Genomic DNA, 18,698 nt, shown 5'->3' with positions numbered 1-18,698 from the left:
TCTGAGCTATATACAAAACTCGGAACCGTGAGGACATTTTCCACCGTGTCTTCGCTCAGTGTTCAATAATAGCAGCAAGACATTTCAGAATCTGACTAATGCATATATGAGTTTTCGAACAGATGACACGAAGCCTTAAGGAGATTCCTATTTATTATAGATTAACTTCTTTTCAAAACGGGATCCAAACTGGACATATTTTTTATTTACTGATGCATACGTCAATTCCGAAAGCGGTTAAGATTTCTATCGCAGGGTCTATTATACAGTAATTTGTAATACTATAACTGTTGAATTAGTGTGAAATCGATCGACCAACCTATCCACGCATCCAAAGTCGCATATATTTGTTGCTTAATGAGCGTTTTGCTGACGCAGCGTCGACTGTATGCAACGTCTATGAAGTTGGGAACGTGATGCAGCCGATGTGTTGCATTCGTGGCTTATGATGGGTCCCCTTGTGACCCTACAGTATTTATAACAGAGGAACTGATAAGGTACTGATTGACTAAATCCCCCCGGATCGTCCGAGACTGGCTAGTAGCCATGCACGCAGACATGGCGATGGTTTATTTATTAGTCGAGACGGCTTGCTCGTCGAGAGGAAATGACGCCTGCTAGCTTGGTATTTAGTTATTCGTAATTAATTGATACATATTCTGTGTGTTGCTTCTTACGGATGAACGAGCAAAACTTGTCTCGTTGTCTCATAACTAATACCAGTAATTAGGTTATTTTATTCCTCTCTGAGCTACAGCTGCCGCCGGATATCACGTGCTTCAGCCTCCATGTTGGGTAGAAACGTCACGTGCTTGTCAACGTTGACGTCTGAAATAGACAAGGAAGTGGTTATTAAATGCCATGTGAGAAACGGACTTCGGATACATCGCGGTGTAATATGTTTTAATACTTTGAGCTTAGACGACCTGGGTTGACTTTTACCCCCTCACTTGGATGAAACCCGTGAAGATCCGGGGTAGAATAGGTCTTCAGCAACCCATGATTGCCGTAAAAGGCTACTATGCTTATCGTAAGAGGCGACTAATAGGATCGGGTGGTCAGGCTCGCTGACTTGGTTGATGCATGTCATCGTATCCCAATTGCGTGGATCGATGCTCATGATGTCAATCACTGGATTGTCTGGTCCAGACTTGATTATTTACAGACTGCCGTCATATAGCTGGAATATTGCTGAGTTCGGCGTTAAACAACTAAAAATCTTGAGATTGAGTTACTTTTGTTTTACGTAGCAGTCAGCGACAACATAATGGACTCTGGATTATCGAAATGTATTTCCGCAGGGATTTGGGAACATTCACATTTGTAAAACCGTAATTTGTGGGTCTGTTGTTTTCCATTATACATAAATTACATGATGTTAATACCGTAAAGATTGATTGTTTGTTCCTGAAACACCTGACCGCCTCTGTGGTCTAGTGGTAGAGCGTCCGCCCGGAGAGCGGGAGGTCCGGGGTTCGATCCCCACCCGCGTCATACCAAAAGACGTTAAAAGATGGTACTTGTTGTTACCCTGTCTGGCGCTCGGTATTAAGGGTTTAAAGCAAGGACTGGTCGGCTCGGAGTCAGTATACTGTGTTTGAGTGGGGTATTCATGTTAAACTGCGGCATGGTATCTCAGTGGGCTAGCACTATAAATCGGCATCAGTCCGGACTAGTACAAGCAGCCACATGTACACACACACACACGAATACACACACACGTTCATGCACGTCGCTATGTAAGTGCAATAATCTTGGACGCGACGTTAAACCCAATTTCACCTCACCTCACCTGAAACACCCAAACACCACTCGCAAATACGCCCCTTCACCTTGGGTGAGATCTGACCCATGCACGTATTGCACGTGGGTTGGATGAACCTCAATACATGTTAATCCCAATGTATTCACTTCATAAATCATCGGAATGACAGGAAACATACCACGTGACTCTTCACGTGCTATACGTACCTCCATGCAATCGACCTGCGTGGAGCACGTGTATTTCGAAAAACCGTTTAGTCACGTGCAAGGATTGGATCTCTCCTGAAAGCTGCAAAGGTGTGAGAGATTTGTCAATATTTTTTGTTCTTACTCAGTATATCAGTTGTAACGGGCGTGTCAGCAGGATCCGAAAGTAAAGCCGGAAGTGATGCAGATCTTTAGACGTTTACCACTTTGTGAAACCTACGAGCATGGCGCCTACAAACCCAGAACATATTCATAACGATCATAATGTTTCTGGTACGAAATTCGGCGCCTTAGACCACTGGCTAGATCCCCGTTTGGTTTCAATTAAAAGGGCAATTAATATAACATGAAAATACCGCCTCCATGGTCTCTTGGACAAAACGTCAGCCCGGAGAGTTGGAGGCATGCGGTTTAATCTCCGACCGCGTCATAACAAAAGCTACTTGTTGTTACCCTGCCTGATGTTCGGGATTAAGGGGATGAAACAAGGACTGGTCGGCTCGGAGTCAGGATACTGTGTTTGAGAGGAGTATTTAGTTTACAACTGCCGCTAGCACTATAAAACTGGCATTAGCTCGGACAAGTAGAAGCAGTCACATACACGTCACTTTTGAAGTAAAACAATCTTGAACACGACGTTAAACCCATTTCATCTCACCATGGTTACCACCGACTGCACCCACACTGCAAGGAGCGCTAACGGGCTCTGACCAATAACAAATGCTGAATCCTTTTTTCGTTTTTGTATTTGGAATATATGGCGAAACGCACATTTCGTATTTCATGATTACCCTACATGTCGGAGCAGGAGAGCTGTTCAAACATCGTCAATCTCCACTTGTAATGCTTGTCCCGATGTGTCTGTCAGTATGCAGCAAAGCTTGGATGAAATTGCTTCCACTGATATTAACACGATGATTAATGCACGAACTTCAGGTAGAAAATTAGTCGGGAAGTTATCTTGGTTGGCTTAAAAAAGTTTGACGTATAAGCCATATTTTAGACACGTTTTACCGAATAGTGTTGGTTCAGTCATCATCAAATGACATGTTTAAATTATTATGTTTAATACCAGCGCAATTGATTTTAATGCAGTTCAGTCTGTCGTCATTATATTAGCGTTCTATTCATCGCGTACCTTCTGTTGTATAACCCAGGGCATGGGCGATCCTGCCTTGCAGAGTTGTGTCCCTTAGGCGTCCCAGTAACCAATGATCGCCCTCGTGATGTTTCTTTTGCCCTCCGAAGCTAGCTGCATGTGTGCTAATACAGTGAAAACAGGCCATTCAGGTGACAAGGAGCATTACCTAGGGTAATGACCAAATTTACAAAGTGCGCTTTTCAAGAAATATCCATTTTGATACAGACAAACGTCATCTTTGAGTTTTGAGTCAGATACCTGCCAGCGGCCATATTTAGCATCGCATTTGGGCAATAGCGCTTTAAATACTACATCTGCACGTTGTTTTCTTTCACTTCAGCGTGGGCTATAGGTTTGTCAGCACCATACCTGTGTTCGTGGGTATCACCAAAATTGGTACACGTTTTAGACCTGCATCACTTCTGGCTTTCTCCGGGGGCGGTCGGGTAGCCTAGTTGTTAAAGCGTTCGTCGAAGACCCGGGTTCGATTCCCGACATGGGTACAATGTGTGAAGCACATTTCTGGTGTCCCCCGCCGTGATTTTGTTGGAATATTGCTAAAAGCGGCGTAAAACCAAACTCACTCACTCTGGCTTTCTCCCACACATTAACCTGCCACGCCGTGATATAACTGAAATACTCATCAAATCGGTGTAAAACCCAACTCACTCACTCACCCACTCACTCACTTACTTATAAGCATGGTTGGCCAAGTGGTCTTAGGCGCTGCGATTCACTGTGCAGGGCTGCTTGCTTCCCTTAGCCGCATCAGGATCTGCTTATCGTTCGATGGAATCCCAGATTCGATCTGATCATGTCTTCCATAACGATACCCGAACCAAGACCCCTTCGTCATCCCACGAAGACTAACAGCAGCATGCATGCTGCTGGCGAGAATTTCTGGGATTATTTTGTCATTTAAGAACGTTAAAACTAAATAAAAGCTAGGAGTTCACATCTGGGCAATAGACTGGCATGGCATTTGCCGAAAATTTTCCAACCAACCCAATTAATACCAAGCAAAGCATCACCGTGTATCAACAGTAAAATTGTATATTTTTTTTAATTTTAAAGGGACGGTTTGCAATGCAAACACACGCAAGGCTATGGCGGCGAGACATGACTGCATTTGTTTGTATCTCCAGCAGGGAAGAGTTCCACCAGCCCGAGATAGCCCGGATGTGTTTCCCTGCCACAGTCAACATCATCAATATTTCAGCGGACAAAGCGTCAGATTGCATGTCACTGATATGGGGAGAGACTCATAAAGTATCTCGTCATTTATTTTCTCTAAACGTCAGAAGAAATAATATCTAAGTACCGTCACCCCTTGCAAAACATGTCGGGATAAACTGTTTCCTAAATGAAAGATTTTGTTTGTTTATATATTTGATTGGTCTATTGGATGATGGCTAGACTAGTGGTTAAAGCGTTGGCTCGTCACGCTGAAGATCCGGGTTGGAATCCCCCTATGGCTACAATTAGTGAAGCTCCTGGTGTCCCCGCCGTAACATGGCAGGAATATTGCAAATGGCGGCGGAATGTATCCCCTGCGGGACTCCGTTCGTGTGTGAGTGTTTTAGGGAGAGCATAACAATAGTCAAGGAAGATCACGACATTTTGTAAATACTCGATACTGAACCAGGCAACCTAGTGGTTGACAGCATGAGCAACGATCCATCTGTCTGGTACTATGACCTGCAATGAACCAGGGTACACACTGTGTCCATGCAATCTACATACGTTACGGGCCCGTGACGATCCGGGGTAGAATAGGTCTTCAGCAACCCATGCTTGACGTAAAAGGCACCATGCTTGTCGGAAGAGGCGACTAACGGGATCAGGTTGTCAGGGTCGCTGACTTGGTTGATGCATGTCATCGATCCCAATTGCATGGATCGATGCTCATGATATCATTCACTGGATTGTCTGGTCCAGACTCGATTATTTACAGACCGCCGTCATATAGCTGGAATATTGCTGAGTGCGGTGTTAAACAACAAACCGACCAACCAACCAACATTAGTTACGACAAGCGATGCGATAAGCACAATTATCTGTGCCGTAGTTCCCTAGTTTTGTTCTAGAAATCATAATTAATAACGCAAAGTCATTAGTTCAGGATTGTTTCTCTTCATAAGTCCACAGTAAGAGTGTGATACGCTCAGTGATTACGTGTCATCATGCCCCGACGCCATGGGACGCCGTGATTAATCTCTCCCTTCAAAGAAAACGAAAGAGAAACCTCTTTAGACAGTAAAGGCTGCACACAAACCAACTGTTTTCCCACAGAGTTCTAAAGTAACGTTATATACTGAACCGCAAAAGAAACGTCACCATGGATAGATATTTGAGAAACCTTATTTGTCCAAACACTGTAAACATTCTTTGAGACAAAAGATGAAACTGATCATCAAGGTTGAAATTAAAGCGTCAAATGTTCTTAACGTGAAACACAAAACTAGTCTCTGAGAAAATGGCATCACAAGTCAGCATCTCATGTGTCCGCCATGTGCATTGATGATTTCCGTGCAACGTCGATACATGGAATGGATGAGGTGGTTGATGAAGGCCATAAGCACTTAAGCCTACACTCTGAGGAACGCCTGACGCAGTTGTCGGCCTTGGCCATGGTCGGACGTCATTCGGCCGTCTTTGAGTCTCGTCCCACAGGTGCTCAATGGGATTTAAATCGGGACTGATGGCAGGCCAGTGCATGGTTCTGATGCCATTCTGCTGGAGGAAGTCTCTTATTAATCTCGCATTGTGGGCACGGGCGTTATCATGCTGAAACTCGTGGTTGCGGCGAGGTATGGCGTGTTGTCTGAAAGACTTGATCAATGTACCGAGCTACTGTGACACCATTGCCTGTCCCTGGACCGATGTTCTGGAAGACCACAGGGCCGACCCTCTGTGCAAGACTAATTCCACCCCACACCATGATGCTCGGACCACCTCACGAGTCTCTCTCAACAACACCAGCATCCGAATAACGTTCCCCACGGCGTCGCCAGTCTCCCCCACCCCCACCCCCACCCCACCCCCCCACACACCCCCCCCCCCACCCCCCCCCCCCCCCCCCCCCCCCCCCACACCCCACCTCTCTCTCTCTCTCTCTCTCTCTCTCTCTGTCTCTGTCTCTCTCTGCCATCTTCTGATGAGATACAGTAACGGCTCTCGTTTGAGAAGACTCTTCTCCACTGCTGATGGCGCCAATGCTGCTGCTGTGTTGCCCACTGAAGACGGCCCCGGTGGTGACGTGGTGACAGATGAGTCCTCGGTGTGGCCTGTGACTGTGGAGGTGTCTGCTCGTCAATCGTCTACGCACGGTGTCCGCACTAATGTGTCGCTGGTGTGTCCCCATGGTCTGTCGAGCAGTTTCCGCAGCAGTAACAAAGCGATCTTGAAGATGCTGTCGCACAATCTGACGATCCTAACGTCGGGTTGTGACCCTTGGTCTTCGGTCATCTGTAGTGTTGGTGGTCAGGTACCGTTGTTGGAGCCTGTATTTGGTCCTTACGTGGACTTGAAATGCATTTTGGCTATTTGACAGGGTGGTTTGTCCAGCTTGCAATCGTCCAAGGGCTGATTTCTTGTCAATCTTGGCATGTGGTAGCAATTCAATATCGAATGAATGTTAACCGGTCTGGGTGGAATTTTATAGGGCAAGAAATGGAGGAAGGCATGTGCATTTCAATTTGCACGGAAGTGACGTGCATCGGGTTACCATGGCCGTTGCCGTGATGCGTTTGGGCGATCGGTTTTATTGTCATTTGCTTTGTTCCTTTATCATCAAATTTCATTTTTCTGGACAAGGTAATGTTAAATTTGAGAAACTTTGACAAAAAATACCCAGATATTTAAATGACAACTTTTCATCAAATGTTACTTTGGGTGACGTTTCTTTTGCGGTTCAGTATATTATATATTCCGACTCTATCATGAGCATGTGTTTATGAATCATCATCAAACAGTGTTGATACCAGTTATTCGCGAAAAGGGGACCTTATCCTGCCCCACCGATGGCACCCGTCACAAACACACGAAAAGGCAAAATCACAGAATCTCCAGCTTGATTGCATAGTATTTGAAATCGAACACACCAACCCAAGTTCTGCACCAAATGTCAATTACTTGCAAATATAGGTGGACAGATTCAGCATTAGTAATGCTATTGAATAAACAACACTTAATATTGAAAGATATAGTCAGTGTTAATTACTGGGTGGGTGTACATTTCAACAACATATATATCTGACACAATATCATCCAATCACAGCAGCTAGCTCTCTCACTGCACACTCTATCCTGTAGGGGCGGTCGGGTAGCCCAGTGGTTAAAGCGTTCGCTCGTCACGCCGAAGACCCGGGTTCGATTCCCGACATGGGTACAATGTGTGAAGCCCATTTCTGGTGTCCCCCGCCGTGATATCGCTGGAATATTGCTAAAAGCGGCGTAAAACCATACTCACTCACTCACTCACTCTATCCTGCAGGTGCGGTTTGTCGAGCAACTGATTCTCATTTGTTGGAATAGAACCTGTTGTCTTCAAGCGCGCATACAGCTTTGTGGGAAAGGAGGTATACATCTGGCAATAAACAGTATATCAAAATATTATAATAATGGTACCATTTTACATCAGTCATGGATACAGCTAGCGACGGTTCAACATCTGAAACTTCCTATAACAGAATACGTTCCTTAAAGGCGACATTGCTTGTCGTAAGAGGCGACTAACGGGATCGGGTGGTCAGGCTCGCTGACTGGGTTAGACGTAATTGCGCAGATCTATGCGCAGGATGTCAATCACTGGATTATCTGGTCAAGACTCGATTATGTCATATAGCTACATCATTGCTGGGTGCTGCGTTAAACAACAGACAAACAAAACATTCGTTAAACAATCGTCGGCTCCCAGTCAACCAAGGCAGAGAGCCTGACCACCCGATCCCCATTTTGGTCGGCTTCGCAGAATATTTCCCAAACGAGTCATTAGTACTTAATACATTAACCACTTTATTAGTAGGTTTGAAAAAGGGATATGTCTGCGTGCCCTGAAATTAACTGGACAAAGTCTTTTGTTTATTTACAAAGGGTTGGTTACAAAGTTGAGTTAAATTATCGCTGCATGTCTTGTTATTACTAAAATAACCATCGAGGTATTGAGATGACCCCTAATCTTCTCTGAAAAATGCTAGCGCATGGACAAGCGGAGGCAATACATTGTATTCCTGGGCCGCCATCACGTCCTGACACAACTGTAGAACCTCGGGATGGACATCGATCTTCATCCAAGATTTATGGTCACTTTGAAGGACTATCACATTCAGTCAAGTAAATCGTCATTATGACTGTATGTAACGCAATAAATATTTAAGAACGAGGAATTTTTGTTGGAAAGTATTATCGTTTTCTTCAGTTATGAATATACATTTATTAAAGTGATATCAGTTATATTTATCTACTAGTGATAAATACAAAATCTGTAAATGATTAGGGATTGAGTTTAAAACCGTTTTGAACAGTGTTTCAGTGATATCACGGCGTGTCAGCTTCAAATGGGATGAAAGCCCGACGTGATGCAGATCTTTGACGGTTACCACATTGGTGAAATAAAAGCGACAAAGCCCTTTCTGTATTCTTTGTATGAAATCTCTGCCAAAAGCAAAGTCGATTGAAACCAACGCGCACGCTGACAAACCGAAAAACATATTAATCAGGTTGAACTGGGATTCGAACCCGCTATCTTAAGTTCCTGGCACGCCTATGGGACGCAACTCTGCACAGCGCCTTACGACTGGGCCCCCTTGCCCCTTGTTAATGATGAGGATGAGGGAGTGCGGTAACCATAGATCATCACTATTATTATATATCCCCTGGACCACTCCCTGTCATGTCTTCGTTTTGTAAATGACGCCACCACTTCCATCGCAACTATCCTTAAATTAGCACAGAATATCTCTCGCTGGTGAGAGAAATTTGATTGGATGGCGACACATAGCGCCTTTCGATTCGGATCGGGCTTAAAACGTAGCGATTGGTCGAGGGCACATATCACCATATACTGCTCAAAAGAAGTTACAGAACAGTGTTTCAGTAATATATCATGGCGATGTATTGCACTGGATACTCGAGGATGCTTGGACAGCTGAGGAATCAATTAGATCATTGCAAAATTATTGTAAAATAATTGAAGAAAAACGTTAATTTATACATTAAAGTATTTATTATGAGCACCACCAATGTATGTATGTTAAGATATGTCACGCATGTACATTGATAAACGCAACAGAGTAACACCCTAAAGTTGCATGAACTCTACGGCCGGAACATCATGCGTTGTTTTAAAAATCGCACCTGTATTTCGTACATAATCAAACCGGATTTTGAGTGTGATGCGTTCCTTAGTGTTAATAATAGGTTTGTGTGTTTGTTTGTTTGTTGTTGATATCACGAGCATCGATCGACGCAATTGGGAACGATGTCAGTATCAACCAAGTCAGCGAGCCTTACCACCCGATCCTGCTAGTCGCCTTTTACGACAATCATAGTTGCCTTTTACGACAATCATAGTTGCCTTTTACGGCACGCATGTGTTGCTGAAGACATATTCTACCCCGGAATCTGATAAAAGGGTCTGATAAAAGGTCATACACCTATTTATGCTACCTGTAGATGATACATCTATTGTCCTGCCGGAAGGGCAGGGCATGCTTACCCTTTTCGTGAACACCTGGTGTCATGACTTATTTTCAGTGATCCATTCACATAAACTTCACCTCTTTCTTGCCTTTTACGCACAATGGAATCTCTTTCCTTAAATAATCAAGGCTATCAAGATATTCTCTGGCATTAAGGTTCCATGGATGCCGTCATATTTCTCACGTAAGGCAATGGTTCCCCCGAGTTACTGACTGACTGACTGAGTATGGTTTTACGCCGCTTTTAGCAATATTCCAGCAATATCACGGCGGGGGACACCAGAAATGGGCTTCACACATTGTACCCATGTCGGGAATCGAACCCGGGTCTTCGGCGTGACGAGCGAACGCTTTAACCACTAGGCTACCCGACCGCCCCTCCCCCGAGTTACGTGTATGTAGATATGTAGTATATGAGTATGTATTCATGTATGTATCTTTATCGTTCCAGGAAGACATCGATAGCCATTAACTACATTGAGTCTAGAAATAAGTATGGTTATGAATTTCTATAAATTCCATTCAACTTGTTATTCAGTTGTTTATGATATGATCTCTACTGTGTATTTGATGTCTTAAGAATAAACTAGTTGCATTTGTTTCGGTCTGGGTGTTTTATGTCCCTTTCACCGTAAAGCATCACATTCCACCATGCACCGCATGAAACGGCCGCAATGTGAATCCTGCCTAAGAAACAGACAGAAACAAATGCAATGTTTTGATCGTCAAAAAATAAAGTTGAAACAATATTTGAACAACAAAAATGATTTACCAATATTGCAACACAAAACATATTCGGTGAATCCACGACAAAGGATTTTACACAGATGCGGATATGCATAGATGAGAAGGTTGATTGATAAGTTCTAAGCCTCACGTTAAAGGAATTGCGTGGTAAAGAAATAATTTTGTTGTGATCAATACGTGAAGTCATAGAGGTTTGTCCACAAAAACTGAGCAAATTGTCAAGTTAGTAAAATAAGCAGGGTCTGTGATCTTTGGAACGTGGCCGAACGAGAGGAACGTGCAGTGAGGGCTACCATCAAACGCCGTCCATGAAGACGCAAGAGAAGGATGACCTTCTTGGTCCACTCTAAAGAGGTGGACAGCAGAGTTGAAGCGTGGCAGAGGGAACCTTGAAGACGTCCTCCGGCCTGGAAGGAATGTGATGATCCAGATAATCCACGATATGGTAATGCTCGAGTGTCATATTGCTAGCTCAGTAGGCATTTTCCCAGGAGAGAATACATTCCGTTATCACAGAAGCTGTGGCAATGAAGAAGGTATCAGCACGTTGGGTGCCAAAGCTTCTAACATCTGATAAAAAACTCAGCAGGAACAACCCGTCTTGTTATGATCTGGCTCTTGTTGAATCTGATCTGGGGAGATTCTCACAACCAGTTGTGACTGTAGATGAAACCAGGGGTCACCAGAGTCCAAACAACAATCAAGATGCAACATCATCACCACCATAACAAAGGCAAAGGCTGGCCCATCAGCTGGATGCCGAGGGTGTCAGCATGGAAGCCAGACAATGCACGTAACAAATTATGCTGCACTTTTGAGTCCATTACGGGATGAAGTTAAGACAGAGACGTGGGAGGCTGAGCAAAGGCGTGTTCTTCCGCCAGGACAATACGCCAGTGCACAAATCAGTCATTGTCATGACTAAGCTCCACGAGTGTGGCTTTGAACTTCAGCGCCCACATCATTCCCCTGGCTGTCAGACTTCCATGTTTTCCCAGACATGGAGAAAGCTCTAGCCGGAACCCATTTCGACTCGAACGATGACGTCATAGCAGCTGCGGGGAACGTTTTGGACAGTCAAGAGAAGGACTTCTGTGAAACTGGGATAAACTCCGTCCAACATCGTAGGCGAACGTGAATCAATGTGGAAGGGGAATATCCTGAAAAAATATAACATTTTAATCTTTTATAGGTTGAGTCTTTCTATGTAAGGCCCGGAACTTATTAATCAACCTGGTACATACACTTAGAAATCTACCTTAGCTTAAGTGCATCATATAACGTCATGAATTGTCATGCGATTACATACGAGGGGTGGTCAAAAAGTACTGAGCCTGACTAACTTTCAACTGTGGGCCATAACAAAGTGAACTAGTCAATGTAGTACATTGTTTGAGTTGTTCATTGTAAGTGTGTTTGGTCTGTTGATATGAGGCCGTTTGTATATTAGTGACAGCCAGATGAACGTGATAGGGGTCCAAATGGACACAGAAATGGAAAAGACCGAGTCATCAAGTCATCAAGAAACCAATGACCGCATGTCACTCATGTATGGGGATAAGTGTCCTAGCTGTTCCACTGTTAAACGTTGGGCAGCTATGTTTAAGGCTGGGACAACAAGCCTTGATGATGACCCTAGGTCTGGACGTTCCCCAACGTCCGTCAATGAAGATTCAATCAAGGAGTCGGAAAGACTTATCCTGTCAGATAGACGTATTACCATTGCTGAACTTGAGAAAAACACAGGTTCTAAGTAATGGATGCACTAAAACTATTATTCATGAACATTTACAGATGAATAAGATATCTGCTCGTTGGCCGCCAAAGTTTCTTAATTCTGCTGTGCGACAATATGGGTTCAGAGAACTTCCTCACCCTCCAAAATCGCCAGACCTGGCACCAAGTGATTTCCACCTGTTTCTTGAACTGAAAGAACACCTTCGTGGAAAGCGCTTTGACGATAACGAAGACCTCAAAGCTGCCGTGAATGGGTTTTTCAGGGTGGCTTCAGAAAACTTCTTCCTGACTGGAATTGAAAAGCTTCACTACCAATATGAGAAGTGTATTGAAAAGCAGGGAGATTATTTTGAAAACTAAAATTAAAAACAATTTCACAATTGTAGGTTTTGTTTGTTAGGCTTAGAACTTTTTGACCAGGCATCATATATGATGCCTCGCCTGTTTGCAAAACATATGAACGCATCGCATTCAGTAACCGTTTTCAGTGTCGTTGGTTATGTAAGAAAGACATGATGTGAGATTTCTCAGTACTCAACGCATGAAGTTAAGTATGAGATTACGGTCGTAGTGTGAATCCGGCCTTAATGTCAAATTTGCCGTAGTTGTATGCGACTTTGCATACAGTGTGTTCTAGAAATAACAGTTCATTACGCATCGCAATAAATTAACGGCCGTAGTGTGAATCCAGCCTAACGTTTTTCCATTGAACATCAAAGTAGAATAAAACCGCATCATTATTTCTTCAGAGGCGCATGGAATTGACATCGTGTTTCCATGGTGATTCAGTCTCTTGCAACCCATCCACAATACACTGCCACCATCAGCGCGGGCGATAGATACCCCGTGACACCTATCGTTGTCACATAGTACGAATTAATCAATACCGTTGTAAAGAAAAAACAGCTTCAATTTTTCCAACAACAATATATGTCTACATAGGGGATTCGATGTAGATATCAAAGAAGTCTATCGATTTCCACCATCACGGAACCCCGCTGAACTGCCTAACATGCCGTCATTCCAACACTGGCAGAGATTGCGCTGTTCTTCGGATTAATAGTGAAACTTCGTAGAATGGAACTACGTTGCCTCGATGCATCGTTTAAGACGAAATAAAATAATCCGGGATACATGTCAGCACTCTTTTCTGTAAACTCGGCTACACATATTCGACTTCGAGTTGTCAAGGTTTATTGTTGTTGATATGGTTGAGTCAACACTGGCAAATGAAACCTTATTACAGACAAACTGATAAATCAAACCGTGGTTCAGTCAACACTGATAAATCGAATCGTGGTTCATTTAAAAGTCAAGACTGATAATTCAAACAGTGGTTAAATCAACACTGATAAATCAAACAGTGGTTCAGTCAACACTGATAAATCAAACAGTGGTTCAGTCAACACTGATAAATCAAACAGTGGTTCAGTTAACACAGATAAATCAAACAGTGCTTCAGTCAACACTGATAAATCAAAAAGTGCTTCAGTCAACACTGATAAATCAAACCGTGGTTCAGTCAACACTGATAAATCAAACACTGGTTCGTGCAATACTGATAAATCAATCTGTGGTTCAATCAAAACTGATAAATCAAAACTTTGTTTCAATCAACACTGATAAATCAAAACTTTGTTTCAATCAACACTGACACATCAAACTGTCACTGTAATTGATAGGGTTCAGTCGACACTAACAGATCAAACGCTATGATTGCATGAAATTTCGAATTTCATTATGGCCACCAGGCAGCCATCTTTGCTATAAAGAATCAAACATCTTCTAAAGCACTCTAGGAACCAGGGCCCTGAAACGAGGTTGGTGAGAAGGTCATTTGATGAAATACCATGGGTGTAAGGCATCTCGATCGGAATCAAATATGGCTGCCAGTTTCCATGTCAGAAAATGCAAAAAGATCGTGATTCAATTGTCGTAAACATCTTCACCTCGGAAACCACGTGACCAATGTCGCTGAAACTTCCCATCAATGGTAACACCTGAATTAGTACAATAGGTTCAAATCCGATTTTCATTTTTTTTTTACATGATTGTTTTTTGTGACACTGAATTCCGCGCATACAAGTTCACAATGTTCCATCAATATATATAGCCTTTGTAAATGGACCCTGACCTCCCTATATTTGCATCTCATCTGAATCCAATATTGTGTCTTCAAAACGCCCGTCATGATATTCGGTATACAATTATAAAGCGTGCTTGTCCAATATCACATCTGTTCTGATGTTCCGCTTGTATCTTTTCAGTCTATATTATATTATACAATACAAATAATATCTATTATGCATTATGCGTATCCGTGTTGTGACACGGAACGGTTTGATCAATATTCTATGAGAAATATGACACTTGCGAGTCGAAGCTGGTGTCAGCAGTATTGAGAACATGTAATATTTGCTAGAATGAAGCCACGGCGACTGATGAAGTCGTGCCACATGTTACAGCATTAGAATAGCCTGCTACAATGTGGCCCGTTTCAAAGGTCGGAGGAATGTATGTCACTCGCCATGATGGCTAGTTCATGATGCCTGACAGAAAAATACTGTCCTAAGTGACAAGCGTGTCTGAGGTGTTCTTAATTTGTGTTAGGGTTCACCTGTGCCACAGCGGTCTTGTGTGCGTTGAGCAGAGTTGCATCCCTTAGACGCGCCAGGATCCGGGGTCATGGGATCGAATCCCAGGTTCTCCCCGATTACGATCCTTTGTCTACGGAGTATGTGAGTAAAGGGAAGCATGTTTGTAATATAGTTTAATATTTAGACACAGGACATTTGATTTACTACCATTAAAGGTTAAATGTTGATATATTAAGGCGAGACTCTATAGTGAAGCCAGTTCTTATAACCAAACGTGACAGTGTGGAATGGTGCCCAGCGTTCTAAGACTGACATTTCGCTGTGCAGATCTAGACTTGCGTCCCTTTGCCTTGTTTACATATACATAATGTTTTGTTTGTTGTTTAACGCACTCCGCGATATTCCAGCTATATGACGGCGGCTTGTAAATAATCGAGTCTTGACCTGTCAATCCAGTGATTGATATCATGAGCATCGATCTAGGCAATTGGGATACGATGACATGCATCAACCAAGTGATGACTTAAGTGTCAGAATTAGAGAGTAAATGGGATTCGAACCCATTACTTCAGACGACTAAGGGACGCAACTCTCCAAAGCGATAACCAGCATTTACAATTAAAGAAATTACAACGGTTAAAAGTGCAATTGCCAAAGTTCGCACCATTCTTTACATAACCCAACAAACAAGTAAACATGTGATATGTTGGCTGAAACACCTGGTGCTACAACTAAAACCTCAAGTCGAAACTGAACCTCAGACAAAGACAGTCTCAGAAACAGACACTCTGAAACTGACTCTCTCAAACTAATGCTCTGAAAGTGACTCTCTCAAACTGACACTCTGAAACAGACACTCTGAAAATTACACCATGAAATCACGCTCTGAAACTGACGCTCTGAAACTGACTCTCTGAAACTGACGCTCTGAAACTGACTCTCTGAAACTGACTCTCTGAAAATGACGCTCAGAAACTGACACTCTGAAACTGACTCTCTGAAAGTGACGCTCAGAAACTGACTCTCTAAAACTGACTCTCTGAAATTGACTCTCTGAAAGTGACGCTCTGAAACTGACTCTGTGAAAGTGACGCTCAGAAACTGACTCTCTGAAACTGACTCTGTGAAAGTGACGCACTGAAACTGGCTCTCAATCCAACCTATATTATTACATTTGGGGAACCGACACGACATCACCTCCAAACATTTTTGCAACTGCTCCGAATACATCCGGCTACTAAGGTACTATGTAATAGTAAGATATCATTTGTGTCATATAAATGAATGAGTGGGTGTTGCTTTAGCCGCATATGTATCACTGTTATATTTAGGACGGGTGGTCCGGTTTGAACAGTAGTTCAATTTTCCAGGTCCATTATGTCAGCTCAATGTGAGATGAAAAACCCAAAGTGATGCTATGCGTGCATTATTTTTTTCAGAAAACAGGAACATGGATATGGTGCTGACTGAAAGACCTGCAATCGAAGCAAGTTCAGCGGATCCTCGCACCACTTAGGGACTCAACACTGCAGCAATAATGGTTTAGGACAGTTGCTTGTGAGGGCGGATTGTGCTCCACGATCTGGGGGTAAAGATTTTTTATTTTGGGATATGTTTAAGGAATGCAAAATTGCCCCCAACGTGGTCTCCCCTTAAAGACCGTATTGGCTGGAAACTTAATATGAAATACGCGAATCGAAAATCAACAAATCGGTAACGAGAATGTCCGAGAATGTTTAACATGATGTTGAGGCGGTATTTATTTAAAACATGTAGATGACGTATTTGATGACGTTATCAGACTGAAAAACACTCCTAAAGAGTCTGCAGCTTGACAAAACATACCTTTAAGTCTGATTTACATCTTAAAAATTCAGGGCATTTTATGCAATTCTCAATAACACGTCTTATGGTTCGTATCTTATTCTGACACATAGGTACATCTCAAACAAACAAATTGAAATCCAATCTGTTTCTGAAACAAAACTTTCACGGGTCCTCCTGTAACACACGATTCCAAATCATGAAGCCCAGAAATATAGTTTAATAGGATTTGTATAACAGTTTAGATATCCCCTGGCAAATTGTAGAAAGCTAAAAGACTAAAAAAAGCTGACAAATCTCATATCAAGAAATACAAAATACTTTCTATCTGGTGAAAATCGATTGAAACGTTTTTGTGGATTGTACACTGATGACCTTGTACATGCATAGCACTGCTCTGGTCCAATATTAGCACAACATAATAAATATATATAATATGATATAGTCTTTACTTATGTATGTAAACATATATAGCATGGTCAAAGTGCAAAGGATAAGAGCGACAAACGGGATCGGATTGTCAGGCTCGCTGAAAAGGTTGATGCATGTCATCGTATCCCATTAGCGTAGATCGAACCTCACGATGTCAATCACGGGATTTTCTGGTCCTGACTCGATTATTTACAGACCGCCGTCATATAGCGGGAATATTGCTGAGTGCGGCGTTAAACAACAAACAAACAAACAAACAAACCTGAAGCTTAAGTTAAACGTTTTTGCCCAATTCCTTTGTTTTGATTTCTCCAATCCGTGCAGAGGTTCCGATCGTATATATTATATGAAGAAAACGTTCAGCCAGAACGGAGGCACAGTTGGTGCCCATGGGGATGCCTAAATTTTGCTGAATGTCTTATTCTAGACTAACATATAGTCTCTGAAATGAACATATCGTACAGAAAAAACAGTTGTTCAGTTATCTTAATAAAAATATAATAAAAAGGGAGCCCAGTGATTCTCTTCATTTTCTGATATTGCAGTAATCTAGACTTGCCAAACATTATAGGCTTGCATGGGCTGTAGTTGATATATTTGTATCAGGGTCTGTAAGACAGGCTAGTCTTATTCATAAATTTCACATGGATTCTATCAATTAGGGATTCCAGCATTTCACATATTGTTTTCTCAATTGACATTGCTTTCATATTAGACAAATTGTCCTAAACCTAGGAAGACAGAGATTTTACTATGGTCACCATGCTAAGTAACGCATGCCCTACGGATCCAGGAATGAAGTTATTCCTTAAGTTTGTCATGTGGGATGTTTATGTGGGAATGTTGAAAAATCAAATATTTTGACATAATTGAACATGGTGCTTTTCTGGGATCTAGAAATTCAAGCAAAACTTTTGAGTTTTTGCCAATCCGCATGGGGCATGGGGATAATTCTACTTGTTCCAATACCTTCTGTGACGCGTGTTTTCGCAGATTTCTTAATCAGTTAACATACGTGACTTATCCTAGCATGTGGCATTATTTGATGAGTCACTTGTACCAGATTCTTCCATGCGTCTTTAGTACTATTTTGGACATAATTCATTTTCTTTCAGAACCATGGATATCGAGGAAACAGATTAGTCATATGTGTCACTATACACCAGCCCTTACCTATAAGCACTCACGTCAAAAATAAACATGATTACATTGCCTATGTCTGGAGAAGTACAAGTCTAAAAATGGCCTCACACTGCATGTGAAAAGAATTCGCTGTAATCAGTAATAGCCATGACATACGGCTTCCATCATTCCTAGACTGTTAAACATCTTGAACATGGTTTCATGTTTGGCCTGTCGGCAATCTGAATTGCAGGAGCAAGGTATAAAAAAGACTTTGTCAAACTACAGCTACCAAGACAGACGACCCGTGAAGATCCGGGGTAGAACAGGTCTTCAGCAACCCATGCTTGCCGTAAAAGGCGACTATGCTTGTCGGAAGAGGCGACTAACGGGATCGGGTGGTCAGGCTCGCTGACTTGGTTGCCA

The 18,698-nt window shown here is 42.6% G+C and overlaps 1 long non-coding RNA gene across 2 annotated transcripts in view; it reads left to right on the top strand.

Moving 5' to 3' along the window:
- Window positions 1-18,317, top strand: part of LOC124148127 — a 54,691-nt gene extending 36,374 nt beyond the window's left edge. The window contains exons 2-3 of one of the 2 annotated variants that reach the window (XR_006862926.1): window positions 16,334-16,482; window positions 18,266-18,317. This is a non-coding gene — a long non-coding RNA (uncharacterized LOC124148127). Of the gene's footprint in view, window positions 1-4,257; window positions 4,437-16,333; window positions 16,483-18,265 lie in introns of those variants that run through there. The other variant, XR_007219070.1, reaches the window with a different exon arrangement.
- Window positions 18,318-18,698: the final 381 nt, after the last annotated feature.

Source organism: Haliotis rufescens, unplaced genomic scaffold (genome assembly GCF_023055435.1).
Source record: "Haliotis rufescens isolate VD_foot unplaced genomic scaffold, xgHalRufe1.0.p SCAF_7, whole genome shotgun sequence".
NCBI classification, from domain to species: domain Eukaryota; kingdom Metazoa; phylum Mollusca; class Gastropoda; order Lepetellida; family Haliotidae; genus Haliotis; species Haliotis rufescens.
Note: the sequence above shows the minus strand (reverse complement) of the source record. Positions and strands in the feature narration are given on the sequence as shown.